The following is a 17,381-nucleotide window of genomic DNA, read 5'->3' on the forward strand; positions in this document are numbered from 1 at the left end:
TGAAGATTTGTTTCAGACTGTTGTCCATAAAACCCCACAATTAAATACAACCGACTTAAAGATAATTACAATTCCTTCAATATATACATGAAGACAAAAGGTAGCACATATCAATTACATACAATCAAACAATGCTCACACTTAATAAAGATCTATGTGTGTATCCCCTGCAAAAGTACCAATAAGAAAGGGGCTAGTGCATTATTAAAAACATTAACAGTGTTAAAAAGAATAAAATAACACTACTTACAAAATATATATTTCCTTAGGTATTGCCCTATAAGTAGATCACATATTATTATGTTTGTTTTAATCTGTTACTATTTCAAAATAACTTTACACATGCAAGTAAAATGCAATCTATCAAAAATCAAAATAACAAACAGAACACTAAGATTTACAATTCATGCCAACATTACAAACAACACAAATTATTACATGCAATTGACTTTAGTTTACCATCAATCAACTTCCATATAGAATCTTTAAAAGTTGTACATTCCCAGAGTTCTGACAGTATATACAGAAAGTATCATTCTGTTTAGAATTTTGATCATGTATGAACCCCGTGAAGCCATACACATACAAGTGAGAATAATCCCTACAACAGTTCAGCACATGTTGAGCTGTTTCTAAGGTGTCTGGAAACGCTACACAGGCGACAGAATCAGCTCTCATGGGGCATTCCTAATTGAGGGCCTACAGTGGTCTGGGTGGGCAGATTACCAATTCGAAGTAATAGAAAAAATCTTCAATCACAAAGGTGGTAGGACATTTGACCAAATACTTCTAAGGCTTCATATGTGTATATTTAGAGGCACTGTGCCTAGAATACGCTTAGTGTTGGAGATCCAGTCACTGGCACCCAACCTACGCTGAAATGCTGCCTTCAACAAGCAATACTCATCCTCCTAATTGGGGATTCATTAAATTTGCCTCAACAGATTCCTCACAGATTCAACCCAAGTGTGTAGTCTACCAGACAGATAATCCTACAACATAACAGAACCAATCAAAGCTAACACCGGGCAAGTGGGGCTTTGACCGCCTTTCTGTATAAACTTCCCCCTTGTCTCAGTACCATAGATCCAAAAGATCTAAGACCAAACTCTAGTTGTATCAGTTCAATGGGCGCAGAATGTGCCAGGTTCAAAACTGCCCTCCAGAATCTACCCTTCAATACTTTCAACCATTGAAGGTCAGTTGTCACTAGTACTTTTAAGCCATAAACTATTGCAGGGATGAAACTCTGTCTATACAGCATAATTGTCCCCTCACATCTATATCTTGCCATTTTGAACACAAACCTTTTAGATCAATGATGTAAGGAGCCTGACCTTCCTGGTCTTCTCCAGCACAGTTGCAGCATATTTACCCTGCCCAAACTCCAGGCCCGGGAACGTATACTCCAATACGATGCCAACATCTCCCTTAGGCAAGGATGGTGGTGCACTTTTTCATCTCTGATTTGCATAGCACATGCATTTAGTTTTTTGGGGATATTTAACACCAGATCATTAGCCACTGCATATATACTTAGTGTCATTGCAGCCCTATGCAGACCGATATATGTATGGTCCAGCAGGACAATGTTGTCCTCATAGGCTAGCCATCCCACATGGAATCCTCCTATCTTAGGGGGGCAGTAATTAACCGACGCCAAAAGGGAAAGCAAATCGGCAATGTACAAATTGAAGAACAACCGAGCCAGCACACAACCCTGCTTGACACCACGACTGGCACCAACAGGGCAGTGCCCACCCTGCTGCTCTCCAACTGGACACACACCATGGTACCTTCATGCACCTACATCATAGCCTCACGGAGCCACTCCTCGATGCCATGGCTTCTAAGTTTATGCCGCGGCCTAGCAAGATTCAATGTGTCGAAAGCACCTTTTAAATTGACAAATAACATGTAAGGCACACTAGCACCCTTCAACAGGGAGATTCCAATCAGGGGATGTTATGTACTGTTGAAGAGAACTTCCTAACTCCTGTCTGGAACATACCCAATAACTGGAGCAAATCCACCCATCTCCATCAAAGATTTTGACATTGCGAAGATGAAGATGTATGTTTATGTACTGCCAAAATGCATAATGCCATTCAAAGAACCATAGATGAACATCATCAAAACACTGTACCGATCATACTCATTACGTCATTATGTCATAATTATACAATTCAGCAGATATCAGGCCGATTTACAGGTTCTGTTTAAAAAGGAACATTTTAGCTGTTGTTATTATTATTTTATTTTATTTAGGTATTTATTGAGTGTAGACCTAGCTTCAGGAAGCAATAGACTTCATTAAAAATCATAGTTGGAAGTACATGCTGAGGGAAGCAGGAATAGAGGCGAGTGGGGCTCTGGCAAAGGGGGAGGGCAAGGACAGGCAACTTGGTAGCATGGGATCTATAAGCAAACAGAGGCAACAGCGGAGGGCAGTTCAACCAGCCCTACGTTAGGTCAAGAGTGGACAGTGTCTGTATCTAGGTTTCATGGTGGAGCCATTTTTTGAAGAGAGGCATCTTAACCTCCTGCCTGAAATGTAGAAGTGAGGGGGTGAGTCTGGTGTTGACAAAGAGAAGGCACCAGAGTTCTGGGGTATAGACAGAGAAGGTCTTCTTTCTAGTTCTCTCGTTCCTGCAATGGCAGAGTTGAAGTTTGCACATGTTCTTACTTCAGGTGGCTCGTTCTGGGTTTCTCAGTGAGGTGGCTTGGGGACTTCAGGGCGACAGCCTTGTAGATGATGCAGAAGGATTTGAAGATGATATATGCTTGCATTGGGAGCCATTGCCGTATGATGACACTTGGATAATGTGGCAAATTTGTGGAGTCCTTTGATGAGTCCTGCTGCACTTTGTAGGACATATCTCAGAGTTGCCAGCGTAGTTGCCGCCAGGGCTTCCAAAAGGGCATTGCTCCCATTCAGTTGAGAGAGGACCAATGTTTGGACAGAAGATCTGAAGTTGTTTCCTGGGATGAATGGCTTGCTTTTCCTTGGGAGAGAGAGTTGGTACCAAGCCATTTGTGTCATTCTTTCTATGTGCTGTCTATCAATGTTGAATCCAAGATACTTGGCACATGTGGCAAGCTGGGCTCTGAGGCCCTCAAGGTTCATAGGAAAGAGCCAGGTCTGTATGTCAGGGTGTTCACTGTTGCTGGTCAGCAGTAGGAATTTGATCTTGGAGGGGTGTATCTCCAGGTAAGCACTGGTATTCCTGGATGGAATCAATGTGAGGCGGGCCTTGAGCCTGTGGATGTCTTCAATGAAGGATATGTTGCGGTGGAGCTAGGTGTCATTTGGTGGATGGGAATGCTGTGAGCCAGGAAGGTTCAGAGCGGTTTAATGTAAACAACAAAGAGGCTTGATTCATGTGGGAATCCACAGTTGATGGTCAGAGTTGTGATCTGGAGGAATCCATTTGAATGACATAGCAACAGTTAGCAAGAAATAATGTGCTGATCCTCATGAATTGATGTCAAATATTGGTGAGAGTCTGTTTACGAGCTGAGTTGAATGCTGCTGACAGGTCAAGGGAGACAAAGAGACAAGGATGGCCACATTCAAAGATTTTAAAGACATTTCAATAACCGTGATATTGGCCATTTCTGCTCTGCATCTGGGTTTGAAGCCAGATAGGTACGGCTGATGGAGGTTGATTGTTTTGATGTGTCTGAGGAGTTGTAAGGCTACTTCTTTCTCAAGGATCTTACCAATCAAGGGAAGAATGGTGATGAACTGGTAGTTGCTGAGAAGGTCCAGTGTATTTATCCAGTCTTAAAATTCGAGGGGAAGGTGCCTTGAGCTAGGGATATGTTGATGATTGTCAGTTAAGGGAGGAGTGGTTCTGTCAGAAAGTTCTTAAGTATGGAGGCAGGGAGGATGTTGTCAGCATACAATGTGGCCTCAAGGGATGCTAGGGTGTCACATCTCATGACCCATATGCTCCTCCCAGACCCATCTTCCTATGTTCATTGTGGCAATTTCGCCGTTCATTGTCCTATCTGGCTGCTGCTAGCCCCTTTTATGCAAGGTGGAATCGGTTTGGGATGTGGCATCTGTGAATCGCTTAGTGACGAACCCGCATTCTGCTGCCTCTTGCGGTCACGTGTCATGGAACGCAGCATGGCATAACCAGTTTCATTTCACTGTCACCCATATAGCACCGCGCATCTCACAATCAGGTGCACCTAATTAGAGTTTCATGCTGTTTGTTGTTCCTGTCGCAGTTCTTGATACTTTGTTACTGATCCCCGTTACCGACTCTGCCTACTTTCTGTCTACACCCTTGGATCTTGTTTCAGCTCGCCTCTTTATCGACCTCAGATTGTCCACAGATTCCTCTTGCATTCTGTTTTGTTTAAGACTTCTGACTGCACAGTAAACCACTCATCCTGATCTGGACTCCTCTGTGTGTTTCCCTTCCTTGTATCTTTTACCTCCTTATCAAGTGTACGCTCCCTTCGTCAGTGTTTAACAGTTACTTTACCAGGGAGACCATCCTGCTGCTTTCCATTGCATACTTGGTACACGATCTGGGATCCTCTCATGTTAGATTCAACTACACCCCTGCTCACTTCAGTCATTGGGCCTCATTACGAGGTGGGCGGTAAGGGTTAACGGGCACCGGTAAGGAGACCGGTGCCGGTAAACCCTTACCACCCTATTCCGAGGTCCCTTAGCGGGTCCCGCCATGGGCGCCTGGTTTTACCAGGCGCCGTTAGCGGGAGCCGCTAAGGGACCAGGGAGCCAATAACGGGCCCGCTAGTAGCAGGCCCGTTATTAGCTCCATCACCATTCCCATTGAGCCCTATGGGGGCTCAAATGGGAACGGGGAATGGTTCTTGGAATGGGGATTTACCGGGTCCTCCAAGGTTGTAATGACCCGGTAAGTCCCTATTTCGAGAACCCGGACCTGTAATGTGGTAAGGGGGTAGCGATGGTGCTCATAGCACCATGGCTACCTCCTACCTTATAATGAGACCCATTGTCTTTTCCCATTGTCTTTTAGGGATTCCCCCTTATACCTCTGGCCGGTGTAACATGTACTTGACTTTGGACACCATGCAGTAATCACCAGTGTGCACCAACTCGGCTCTAGTGCATCCTTGTGCCACCCGGGTGTAGTTCCTAACTAACCTCCCTTCCCTTCCGTTTTCTCCTTCTCCACTCCTCAATCTGGACTCTTCATTGGACTACTAGCTGTTATCTTGGTAAGTTCCTGTCCATTCTCTGTTACGTAGGAAGTAGGGGTGGGGGAACGGTAGGGGTAGTTAATTGGCCAAATCTTTCCTAACGCTCACCTTCTTTCATCATGGAAGACCCCTCAAACTATGTTTGAACATCCATGACAACTGTTTGGATTCAACCACACCCAGGTCAGGGTACGCTCTTACGGGGACTACCATACCATATCCAAGGACTCTACTGATCTGTACCTCCTTAATTGTTCCAGCCTGGTTTTCCTGTGGTCATTTTCATATGATCTACTCCTCTAGTTTGTTCTGTCCATACAACGAGTGAGGTGTATCATAGGGAAGGTCTTATCTGATAGAGGAGACCTGGGCTCATCAGAGCTCAGGCTTTCTGTGCGACCATAGCAACTATTGAACTATGCACGGACCTTGGTGAGTATTCTGCATACCAATTACTTTGAATGGTAGAAAATTCCCTTGCTGAGTTATTTGCATTGAATGTTTCTTTGAAATTGTGACAGATTGCGACATAGGGTGGCAGTTAGGTCTTCCATAGTGAGTGTCTTGAAAACTGTCCAGGTGGTTGTGCTTTTACGATACAGGATATGTATTGTGCTACAGATGTGGAATTGGCATTTATTTGTTCCCAGATTATGCTAATCGTGTTCATGAAGAAAGAGTTGATGATGTGGGATTTTTCAATGGAGTGTGGTGCTCCTTTCTAAAACCCAATAGAAAGAGAGCAGGATCAGGATGTATGCAACAAAGATAAAGTTGACACCAAGCCATTTGTTTCATTCTTGCTATGTGCTGCCTCTCAACGTTAATTCCAAGATACTTGGCACAGGTTGCCAGCGGGTCTCCGAAGTCCTCAAGGTTCATAGGAGAGAGTCTGGTCTGGATGTCAGGGTGTTCACTGTTTCTGGTCAGTGGTATGAATTTGGTCTTGGAAGGGGAGATCTCAAGATAAGCACTTGAAAACCAGGACTGAATCAATGTGAGGCAGTACTTGAGCCTGTGGAAGTCTTCAATGAGGGATATGTTGAGGTAGAGCTGGGTGTCATTTGCATGTAGGTGAATGGCGATGTTTTGTGTAGCTAGGTGGGTTCTGAGCAGTTCCATGTAAACATTGAACATCATAAGGGAGATGATGGATTCTTGTGGGACTCCACAGTTTATGCTCAGAGTTGTGATATGGAGGAATCCATTTGGTGGAAATGGTATTAGTTAGCAAGACAGAATTTGAACCAGCAGAGGTCAATCCTGCTGATTCTCATGCAGTGATGTAGAGTGTTGTTCATAGTCTGGTGTTGAACCATGTTGAATGCTGTTGACAGCTGAAGGAGGACCAAGAGGCAATGATAGCCACCATCAAAGATTTTAAGGACATGCCAATCACCTTGATATTAGTCACTTCTGCTCTGCATCTGGGTTTGAAGCCAGATTGGTAGGACTGAAGGAGGTTGATTGCATTGATGTGTTGGAGAAGTTGTATGGCTACTGCTTTCTCACAAATCTTACCTAGGACAGGAAGATGGGTGATGGGCCGGAAGTTTCTGAGATCATCAAGATCTGGTGCTGGCTTCTTAAGGAGTGGGATTATTTGTCCAGTCTTGAAATTAAAGGGGAAGGTGCCATGAGCTAGGGATCTGTTGATGATTGTCAGTTAAGGGAGGAGTGCTTTAGTTTGAAGGTCTCATGTGTGGAGGCGAGGGGTTTGTCATTAGTTTACAATGTGACCTCGAAGGATGCTGTGGTGGCAGTTATGCCTTCCATAGTGAGTGTCTTGGAAGTTGTCCTGGCAGTTGTGATTTTTCGATATGGGATGTGTTGTATTGTATAGATATGGTGTTGGTGTTGATTCGTTGCCAAATCATGCTAATCGTGTTCATTAAGGAAGAGTTGATGGTGGGGGATGTTTTTATGCAGTGTGGTGCTCCTTTCTAAAACCCAACAAAAGGAGAAAAGGATCTGAATGGATTGCAACAGAGATGTTCCAAATATTTGGTAAGAAGGATCAAAATGGTTGCTTTCATGCTTTCTCCTACTTGTACCATAGCTCCTTCAATCGAGTTACATCCTGATGACCGGTGAACCTTGTGTCTTCTGAAATACTCATTTTATCCTTTAAATACTGTGCATTTTTGTATTTAATATGGAAGACCTATAGAACAAGCAGTGAAGTAAGTATGGGCCTGACATGAGCATATTTTGATTCACATTTGGCCAGTCTCACTTCAATATTCAACACTGATCACATATGTTACAGAGTACTCTTTGGAAAGTCTGAATGAATTACAGTGAGTCTGAATGAATTACAGTGCCCCCATTAACATGATATTGCATCTTATGCTTGAACTCTATTCATATACAGATGTAAGTCTTAACCCATGCAAGTAGGCTTAGTTGCGAGTTGTGACCATGCTAGCTTAGCTTTCTTAGACATATGATCCTTCACAGTGCTTAATTTGTAAAATAAATAAGTGCCAGGGACCAAATATTTTCTAGCACTCCTGTGACACTGTGGGTGGGCACCACTTCTGTCACCACCAATAGCTTCTAATCACAGTGTTGGCATATGTGGCTTTGAACTACAGGTCACACCTGCTCATTATGGTTGATGGATGCACTATCACCACTTCATAATTAAAGGGAGTCTGAAACAATACGTTTTTGGTCTAAACAATAAGTGCCAAGGCTGAGCCCTGGCAAAGTCCCCCCACAAATTAAGCAATGACCCCGTCAGTTGAGAATCATAATAGAATCCAAGTGATTTATCACAGCAGGCCAGGGTGGGGGGTGGAGGGAGGGGACTAGCCCAAAGCCCTTTCGGAAAGCCAAGACCATATTGCTTCAGCACCTCGACCAGTGCATCCATTGCATAACAACAGAAAGTCCAACTCAATTGTGTACATCATCATTCGCATTGCCAGCACCCATGCACCTATAACTGAGAGCCATTTTCAGGTATTGGACATTCTTTACCAAAGACACTCTATGATATAAGAGTGAACATCCATCATGCAATGCATTTTGTGCCCATCGCATTACAATGCACTAATCAATTTTGACTCACTTCTATTGTCTCTTTAGCACCACACCACCCATCCATCTCACAACATACTATATCACTATTTGAATTCTTCTCCTATTCAGCAATTTCCTCAAGTGATGGTAGCCCGCTTGAGAAGCAAGATGAATCATCAGACGGAAGCACTTGACTCAATCCAAGCAATTGAAATAGCAACAGTCCAGTGTCTTGTGCCAGAGGATGATTTATCGGATGGCCATCCTGAGTCAACGTGTCTCAAAAAGTTGATGTGGACATTGCGGGTGGGAGCAGGTTGGTTATGTCTACGCCTAAAGTGGAGGGAGGTGTGATTGACCCCCCTCCAATGCCCCGTGGGCTGTAAAGGACTGATTGCACTGAGGCTGGAGTAAGCCATGGCATTAACATTGTTGCCCCTACCCAGCAATTACCAAAATAATTATTGGCTAGAAATCCCTCGGAAGTTCTGGATGCTATTCATAGTATTACATACAAGACTGGTGAAATATCTTAACAAATGGATATTCTGTCTGAAGTAGACGTCATGTTTGGTGTTTCAATTTTGGCCCCTCTAGAAGTTATTGAGTGGTTGGCGGCTCTCCTGCTGAGTGACATTACATTATCTAGTCTTGTGGCTCTACCTACAAAAGTACAACCTATACCGGCTTTGATTGTGGCGCAAACAGAAATGCTTCCTACTGTGTCAATTTTAGGTTTGAGGGCCCCCGGGTGAGAACAGAGTTCCCGATTCACCCTTAAATAGCAGCATACTTGAGATACCTGCTCTGGCCCAGAATCCAGTTCTAGTTTTGGTCAAGGAAAACAAGATGGGAAATCACCCGAAGAAATCAAAGAACTGCAAAGCCGCATATAGGCACAAAAGACAAGGGATCTAGACAATTTTCGCACCAGCTAAGTGTAAAAGTAGGTGAAACAGTGGGAAATCAACCCTTGCCAACAGAAACCTGATACAAACAAGCAATTGAGGGGTGCAGTTAAGGGGGTCGTCTTCTTAAAGGCCAGGGCACTATTACAGAGTTTATGATCCCTGCAGTGGGTGAGAAGGTCTTCTTAGACCTAAGTAACATCTCAGTGCATCCAAGCCTGGGTTGCATAGGGGTAAATGAGCTAACCATTGCTGAACTTAGTGAGGGAGGTGAAGAGACAAGTTGGATCAATGTGGGTAAGGGTAAGAGTTGTAAACGTACTGACCCTTTGCCGGAGCTTCATTTGAAAAGTGTGGTACATCCAACTGCAGCCTCCTTTAAACAGACGGTATACCCTAAAGTGATCTTTCCAATATTTACGACCCTGTTGGAAAAAAGAATGATGCAAAGAATGATGCTCAAACAGAAAAATTATCAGGAGTTAAATGTTCTAGCTCAAGATTCCCCACAAGCTTATGTTAAAACAATGATTGTTGGAGGGCTGCAGGAAAAGGGATTTCGAGGAAATAAAAAAATCAGGTGTGAAGAGGAAAGGAGGAGGGGTGTCTTATCCTTTATTTTTGGGTCAGCTCTTTGAAGGGCCGGGCAATAATCCCCTGAATCGTAAATACATGTTATCCCTCTTCTCTGAAATGTCAAGTCTGCAGCTCGTGAACCCAAGTGACATTTGTCTGTTTGATTTTGTGTATGATGATTATGTAGACTTTGTCAAAGTTAGTTAACGGTCACAGATCATTACGAATGCAATCCTGGCCAAAGGTGAAGCCCTGTTATCTCTTGGCTATGAAGGTTTTGAACAATTAGTATGGCACCCCATGAGTCGTATAAGGCGGGTCCTGGGAAATATTAGTTGAGGATGAATCAGCAAAACACCTGCTGATGAGGTTCTCAAATGAAGGGAGGCCACAACATCTGGGTGAAAAGGAATCTATAAGTATCCCAAAAAGAGAGGTGATGTATGACTGGCCTAGGATTGTGAATTTGATACTTAGAACCCCTGAATACAGTAACCAGGAATCATGAATATCTGAAGTTCATTTTTAGAGATGGAACTCAAAAGGATTTTTGAGTTTTTATTCTATCATCTGCTTGCAAGAAACACTTATGCTGGATATACCCCTTATGGATGAGTACACAGTTTATGCCACTTGCGAGAGGCGTAGGCTGAAGGACCGACCATATGGGGGACTGCTAACAGCAGTGAAGCAAAACCAGGGTATTACTGTGACTCATATTGAAACTACATTACCTGATATGTTAGTGACACTATTATCATGGAGTGTGCAACCATGAAATTCACAGTAAAAATGTGTATTATTTAATATGCATTTTAATGCAAGCAATGTGGTTTTTGATGAGTTCTTAGCAGATTTTTCATTTTTAATGCTTGGCAAGACACTGGAGGAGTGAGCATTCACCATTGTTGTTGGTGATTTTATTTCAGAATGCCTGAATAACGAGTGGTATTTGAAGTTGAACAGAATGATGGTTTCAAATAAGAAGAGTTTAAATAGTCTCCAGATATTGCATGAATTGGCCACATGAGATTTAGTTCCCCTATAAGGTATAGCCCAGGGTGATATTCCACAATTTTGTTCTTGGCATAATGGCCAGTGGAGATCAACCCTGGACTTTATCTTCATTTCGTTGGACTTACAAGAAAAGAGTGGTATTTTGGAGATTGTTGAGTGACCTGTAAGTGACCATTCTATGGTGACATATGTGGCCCCAATAGTGACCCTTAGATCACTGGTTATATCCAATTTGAAGGGCAAAATTAATCCTAGAGTCCACAGTGTCAGATAGTAACATGAAATGGCAGCATCCATCAATAATTTACTTAAGGAAAACTATAAGACCAGTCAAGATTTTCTATGTGATCCTTCAAAATGTGTGCCAGCTGTTTGCTCTATGTTAGGGGGAGTTAATGTCTACAAGAACAATAGCTAAAGGGAGCAGACCACTCTGGCATAAACTTGCTTTTGATCTTGAGCTGTTGAACCATAAAATGTTCTACATAAAAATATAAGATCACTGCAAAATAAAAATCCATTCCCATTTCTTGAGATCTCTACACCACGACATTTAACTTCAGACAATGGCTGAGGGGCCATACATTTTGAATGCATATTAATGATGCTGAGAGGATGCTCAATTGTCTTTCGCGGACTTGTTCTAATAGCCTTTGGAGTCTGGTAAAACCATCTGGTGTGTAGTACTTTTTGCAAGGCGAGCCCATAACTGAAGAGACCTGGATGCACACTTTGAGGAGCTACACAATGTTGTGAAAGTGGGTAACATTTTTTCCCTTCACAATCACAGTTGGTATAGCTCCCTAAATTGAGTTTTGGATGATATAGTTATTTTGATGAATGCAGCAAAAATATCACACAAACCCAGGCCCAGGTCAGTAATGGCATTAAAATCGGACCTGGTCCAATGGGCAAACATTCTCTCAGCCCTGTATTTTAAAATATTAACACTGCAGACGATTCCACCTTCCTGGTAGCTGTCAACAGTGATTCCGGTCTTTAAGGTTGGGGGAGGGTCAATTATCCCCTCTGAACTACAGACCCATCTCTCTGTTGGATGCATCAAAATACATTTTCGCCAAAATACTTTTAATAGAGCTGCATATTTGGACTCGGAAATCTGCAATTTGTATCCCTATCAGTCAGGGTTTAAGAACTCTTTTGTGATATCTTTGCTGCAAAACCAAGTAAGGGAACACAATATGTCCTTGTATCTCTCCTTTTTAGACGTGAGCAAGCCGTTTGATTGCGTAAATCAGGCAATCTTGTAGGAACAGCTTTTTAATTGTGGTTCTCCAGTTTCCCTGTTTGGTATTTTAGCGGCCCTTCATAAAGAGACTAAAATTCGAGTCAGACTTGACAGTCAAGGGTCTGTAATATCCACCTTGAGTCCTGCTACAGGGTGACACAAGGCGTCCTAATAAAAGCCCTGCCCCCGCTCGGCGGAGGCAGTTCCGGGGCAGGACAGCAACACGAGAGTGTCCGTGTCATTACTGCCCCCACGGGGGCTGCGCAGCGAGGCCTAGCTGTCCGGGCCTACCCTCCCTGCTTCCGGCCAACGCCTCGGCCAGAATCAGGGACATAACAATGGCGACGAGGAAACAAACACAGCGGCACGTGTGACACCGCCGCCCAGCACTTAAAGCCTTTCACAAGGGCAACATTTTTGGGAACACGGTGGCGGCATCCAAACATCCACCCAAAAAAAAAAAAAAAACTTTTTGGGGGGGGAAATCTTTTTCTCTCCTCTTTCGTCCTGGACTAATCTCGACCACACTGCCACAGACAAGTCCTGAAAGTATCCAAGCCACACAGCGGGAGCTTTGGTTCCAGAGAAAGAGTGACATCACGCCCAACACGTGGACAATGCAGGGGAAGCTAAGAACACTCCCAAGAGCGCCCCAAGGTGAGAACGGTTGCCACACGTGCGCACTGACTTTCAACATGTCATCAGGCACGTCCACCCCAAGGCCCAGCATGCCTTCCAGAATGGACGCAAACTTGTCACCGTCCATGCCGCAGGCATGCCCACAAGGTGGATGAACCGTTGCACTCTACCCTGTTGACACATACACTGACCCGTCATCAGTTGGCCCACGATGGCAGTTGTGGTTACAGAAGTTCGAGATGGCAATGGAATGCAAAGACATTACTACATCGAGAAAAATGAGGTCACACCTACTACTGAATGTGGGGGATGAAGTATTACGCATCTTCAATTCACTGGTAATCACGGATGGCATTGGCGTCTATCAGCAAATGAAGGATGCCCTGACGGCCCACTTCATACCCCAGCTTAATCCAGATTATGAGACATTTATATCCCGCACAACCATCCAGATGGAAGAGGAAACGCTGGATGCCTACCACACCAGACTCTGGAAGCTCGCAATCTCATGTGAATTCACGTACATGGAGAAGGAAATCCGATGCCAACTCATAAACGGGATTCACTCAGAAAAACTGAGGAGGATGGTGCTGACTTAGAAGGGAATATCACTGACCCGGATCCTTGAATTTAGCCGCTAGAGGGAGTTAGCACATGCCAGGGTGGCCCACATGGGCACGACCCTACAGAAACTACAGCCGGCCCTCACAATGGCAACTGTGTCCCATATCACGAATCGCCAATTCACGAGGGACGAGGCCAGTGGAAATATCACGCACCCCAAATGGCAACACTGAATCCCGGGACCCATGGAATGTGGGTGGTGCGGAGGGCCTCGCCATGGATGACGCAACTGCCCGGCTCAAGGAACCACATGCGACGCATGTGGCAGAAAAGACCACTATGCCAAGGTATGCAGATTGTCAGGAGTGCCACAGCAACTACCGCAAGCACCCCAGGACAAGAGTGCAGGAAAGAAAAAGAAACAGGCCAGCGCCCGACGTGTCGAAACCACCAATTCCTCGACAGAGGAGGAAGGGGACAGCGCAGCACATATCCAACAGGAAGCTGCAAATGAACATTGGAAAAAAAGAAAGAAAGTATACCTAGTTTCAGCCCTCAACTACGGAAGCACTACACCAAAAAGGAAACTGAGAAGACGAAAATGCCAGGTAGTGATCCAGGGCCAAAACATACTAATGACCATAGACACGGGGGCATCCGTGAATGTCATGCCACTGACAACGTTCAGAAAACTACAGCCCCAACCTGCCCTGAAATCGACGGACACACTACTATTCGCATATGGGTGCAAGACCCCACTGCCCATAGTAGGCAGATTCCGAACCAAAATCAGCCAAGGGGAAAAATCACTGCAGTCAAAAATCTACATGGTAAACGCAGGCATCAAATGCCTCCTGACCGGAGACGCAGCAGAGGACCTGGGGTTGATAAGCTTCATTTGCGAAGTGACCGACTCACAAGATGTCGACAACATTCTCGAGAAATACCCAAACTTCCTCAAGGGGATCAGATGCTTAAAAGGAAAGCCAATCAGACTACACATCGATGAGTCAGTCCAACCGAGAGCAGTGCGACACAGAAGGACACCGTTCCACATACGCAGCCAAGTAGAAAAAGAACTAGGGGCACGGAGAAAGCAGGCATCATCGAGGAAGTAACTGGGCCCACGCCATGGGTCTCTACCATGGTTGTCACCAAGAAGCCCAAACAACCGGGCAAGGTCAGAATATGCATAGACATGAGCCTCCCCAACGCAACAATAAAACGGGAGTGCCACATCACCCGACCCTCAATGAGATAGTGGCAGACCTCACAGGATCCAAAATATTCTCAAAGGTCGACCTGAACGCCAGATATCACCAGCTGAAGCCACACCGGGATTCCCGGTACATCACGACATTCTCAACTCACATCGGCCTACGCAGGTACAAGTGCCTGAGTTTCGGAATCTCCTCGGCAGCTGAGGTTTTCCAGCAAACAATACAGGAGGTAATACGCGACATTCCGGGAGTTTTAAACGTCAGTGATGACATTCTAATTCATGCAGGCAACAATAAAGAACATTTACGAAGGCTACACATGCTACTCAGCAGGTTAGAGAGTGCAGGTCTGACAATCCACAAAGAAAAATGCAGTTCCTGAAGGAAGAGGTCTCGTTCTTTGGGTACACGTTCAATAGCGCAGGCATCTCGGCGGACCCCCAAAAAGTAGCAGACATCCGAGCTGCCACACCCCCCACCACACCAACGGAGGTGCACAGTTTTCTAGGAATGGCCACCTATCGTGAAGGTTAATCCCAAACTTGGATACACTATCTGAACCTCTTTGAGATCTCACAAAAGCCAACACGAAATGGGAGTTGGGGCTCACCTGCCAAGAGGCATTTGAACACATCAAGGCATCACTCTCGGCAGACACCACCGTGGCCTACTACGACCCTGCACTGTCAACTGAATTGTATGTGGACGCCAGCCCCGTGGGACTGGGGGCCATTCTCATACAGGTGGCCAAAACAGGAGAATCGATGCCGATTGCCTATGCATCCAGAGCACTGACACCAATGGACCAATGATACTTCCACATCGAAAAATAGGCGATATCGGTACTGTGGGGCTGCCGCCACTTGCACCTGTATCTGTACGGCCGGAAGTTCAAAACCTACACAGATCACAAACCACTGCTCCCGATCTTCACGGGGACCTCATCTCACCCCCCTGCCAGGATTGCTAAGTGGCTGCTGCATCTCCAACAATACGACTTCGAACTGACGTATCAGCCAGGCAGTGGCAACCCGGCGGACTTCCTGTCAAGACACCCGAGAGCGGCAACACCAAGGAAAATACACGTAGCAGAAGAGACAGAAGAACACATCTGCCAGGTGAAACACACCATGAAGCCACGAGCAATCGGACTAGAAGACATCGTAGAGGCCATGCAAAGAGACCCATGCTGTAATCTGGTGAAGGACATGATCATCTCAGGGGAATGGAAGTCGTTTCTACGGAACATCCACAATAGAACAGCGGAAGCCAAAGAATTCCTCACAAGAGTCTTCACAGTCCGGCAGGACTTATCCATCGCGGAAGAAAGACTCATCCTACGAGGAATCCGAATCGTCATCCCTCCAAGCCTACAGGATTAAATAGTGGCGTTGGCACACAAAGGCCACCAGGGGATAGTAAGGACCAAGGCCCGGATAAGGCACAGCGTATGGTTTCCCCATATCAATGGAAAAGTCGAGCGGCTAGTCAACACCTGCCTCCCATGCCAAATAACGGGGCCACCGCCCAATCCGGAGCCCATTCAATCAGCGGAGCGAGGGTCCATGAGATGGGACGCCATAAGCATAGACTTCTGCCAAATACAGGAAGGAACCTACCTATTGGTGGCTATTAATGACCACTCCAGGTACCCAGAGATCGAGATCGTCAATTCCACGGCAGCAGAGGCAGTTATACCCACGATTGAAAATATGTTTGCAACACATGGCCTCCCAAGGAGAATCAGGAGCGACAATGGCCCACCTTTCCAAGGAGAAGAATTCAAAAAATACCTCATGGAACTCAACATCCGCTACCACCACATAATGCCGAGATGGCCGCAGGCAAACGGCGATGTGGAACACTTCATGCGGACAATAAACAAGGTATTGCGCCTGTCGCGTGTCAACGGTAGCCCATGGCAGGTGGACTTATACCGATTCCTATGGAATTGCAGAGTTACACCCAACAGCACAACGGGAATACCGCCGGCAGACCTAATGTATGGCACAATCATTAACTCCTCCATAGCACACCATCTGAGCAGGAGCACAGACATTTTCATGAGTGCACCGAACTAAGAAGAACGGGGCAAACGCTCACATGAGCAACAAAAGGAATGCCCTCCGGTCCGACCACCGAGTCAGTGATCAAGTGGTCATGGTGAGGAACCCATCCAAATCTAAACTAGACACCCGATATGACACTGCCCCATGGACAATAAGCCGCCTGCATGGCATCATGATAACCACCAAAAGGGGGCAAAGACAAGTAACGAGAAATGCGTCATGTTTCAAGGCAGTGCCAAAGGATCTATGGACGGACGGCGAGTGTCCCCCGGAGGAAGGAGAGAATCCGCCTAGGGACGAGGGACATGAAAATCTGGAGGATGGAGAAATTGTGGACGACAGAATAGAGGAACCACCGAGTGAACCAGAACCGGGTGAGCCGAACAGTGAAGGTGAGAAACCCGAGGGGAGACATGGGGTTGCACCCAGGAGTGGAAGATATAGCCTAAGAACTGTAACCCGGCCCCCGGCCAGACTCAGAGACTATGAGTGGTAGAAGACCCCACTGAGAGACTAAATAATGAAAAGGGGCAAGCCCGGTTGGCTGAGAAATGTTTTATTGTTATTGTTCAGTTAAAATAAAGGAGGAATGTTATATCCGCCTTGCGTCCCGTTACGCGGTGACGCAAGGGGTCCTAATAAAAGCCCCGCCCCCACTCCGGGAGGCAGTTCCGGGGCAGGAGAGAAACACGAGAGTGTCTGTGTCATTACTGCTTCCGCGAGAGCTGCGCAGCGAGGCCTAGTTGTCCGGGCCTACCCTCCCTGCTTCCCGCCGCTGCCTCAGCCGGAATCAGGGACATAACAGGGTCCTGCTCACAATGGATTACAGATTGGGGGTTTCGCCAAGGCTGTGTTTTGGCCCACCTTTTTCTTTAATTTCTGCATTAAGGACATGGGCTCATGTTGG

This window comes from Ambystoma mexicanum, chromosome 8 (genome assembly GCF_040938575.1).
Source record: "Ambystoma mexicanum isolate Mex_15411 chromosome 8, UKY_AmexF1_1, whole genome shotgun sequence".
NCBI lineage: Eukaryota > Metazoa > Chordata > Amphibia > Caudata > Ambystomatidae > Ambystoma > Ambystoma mexicanum.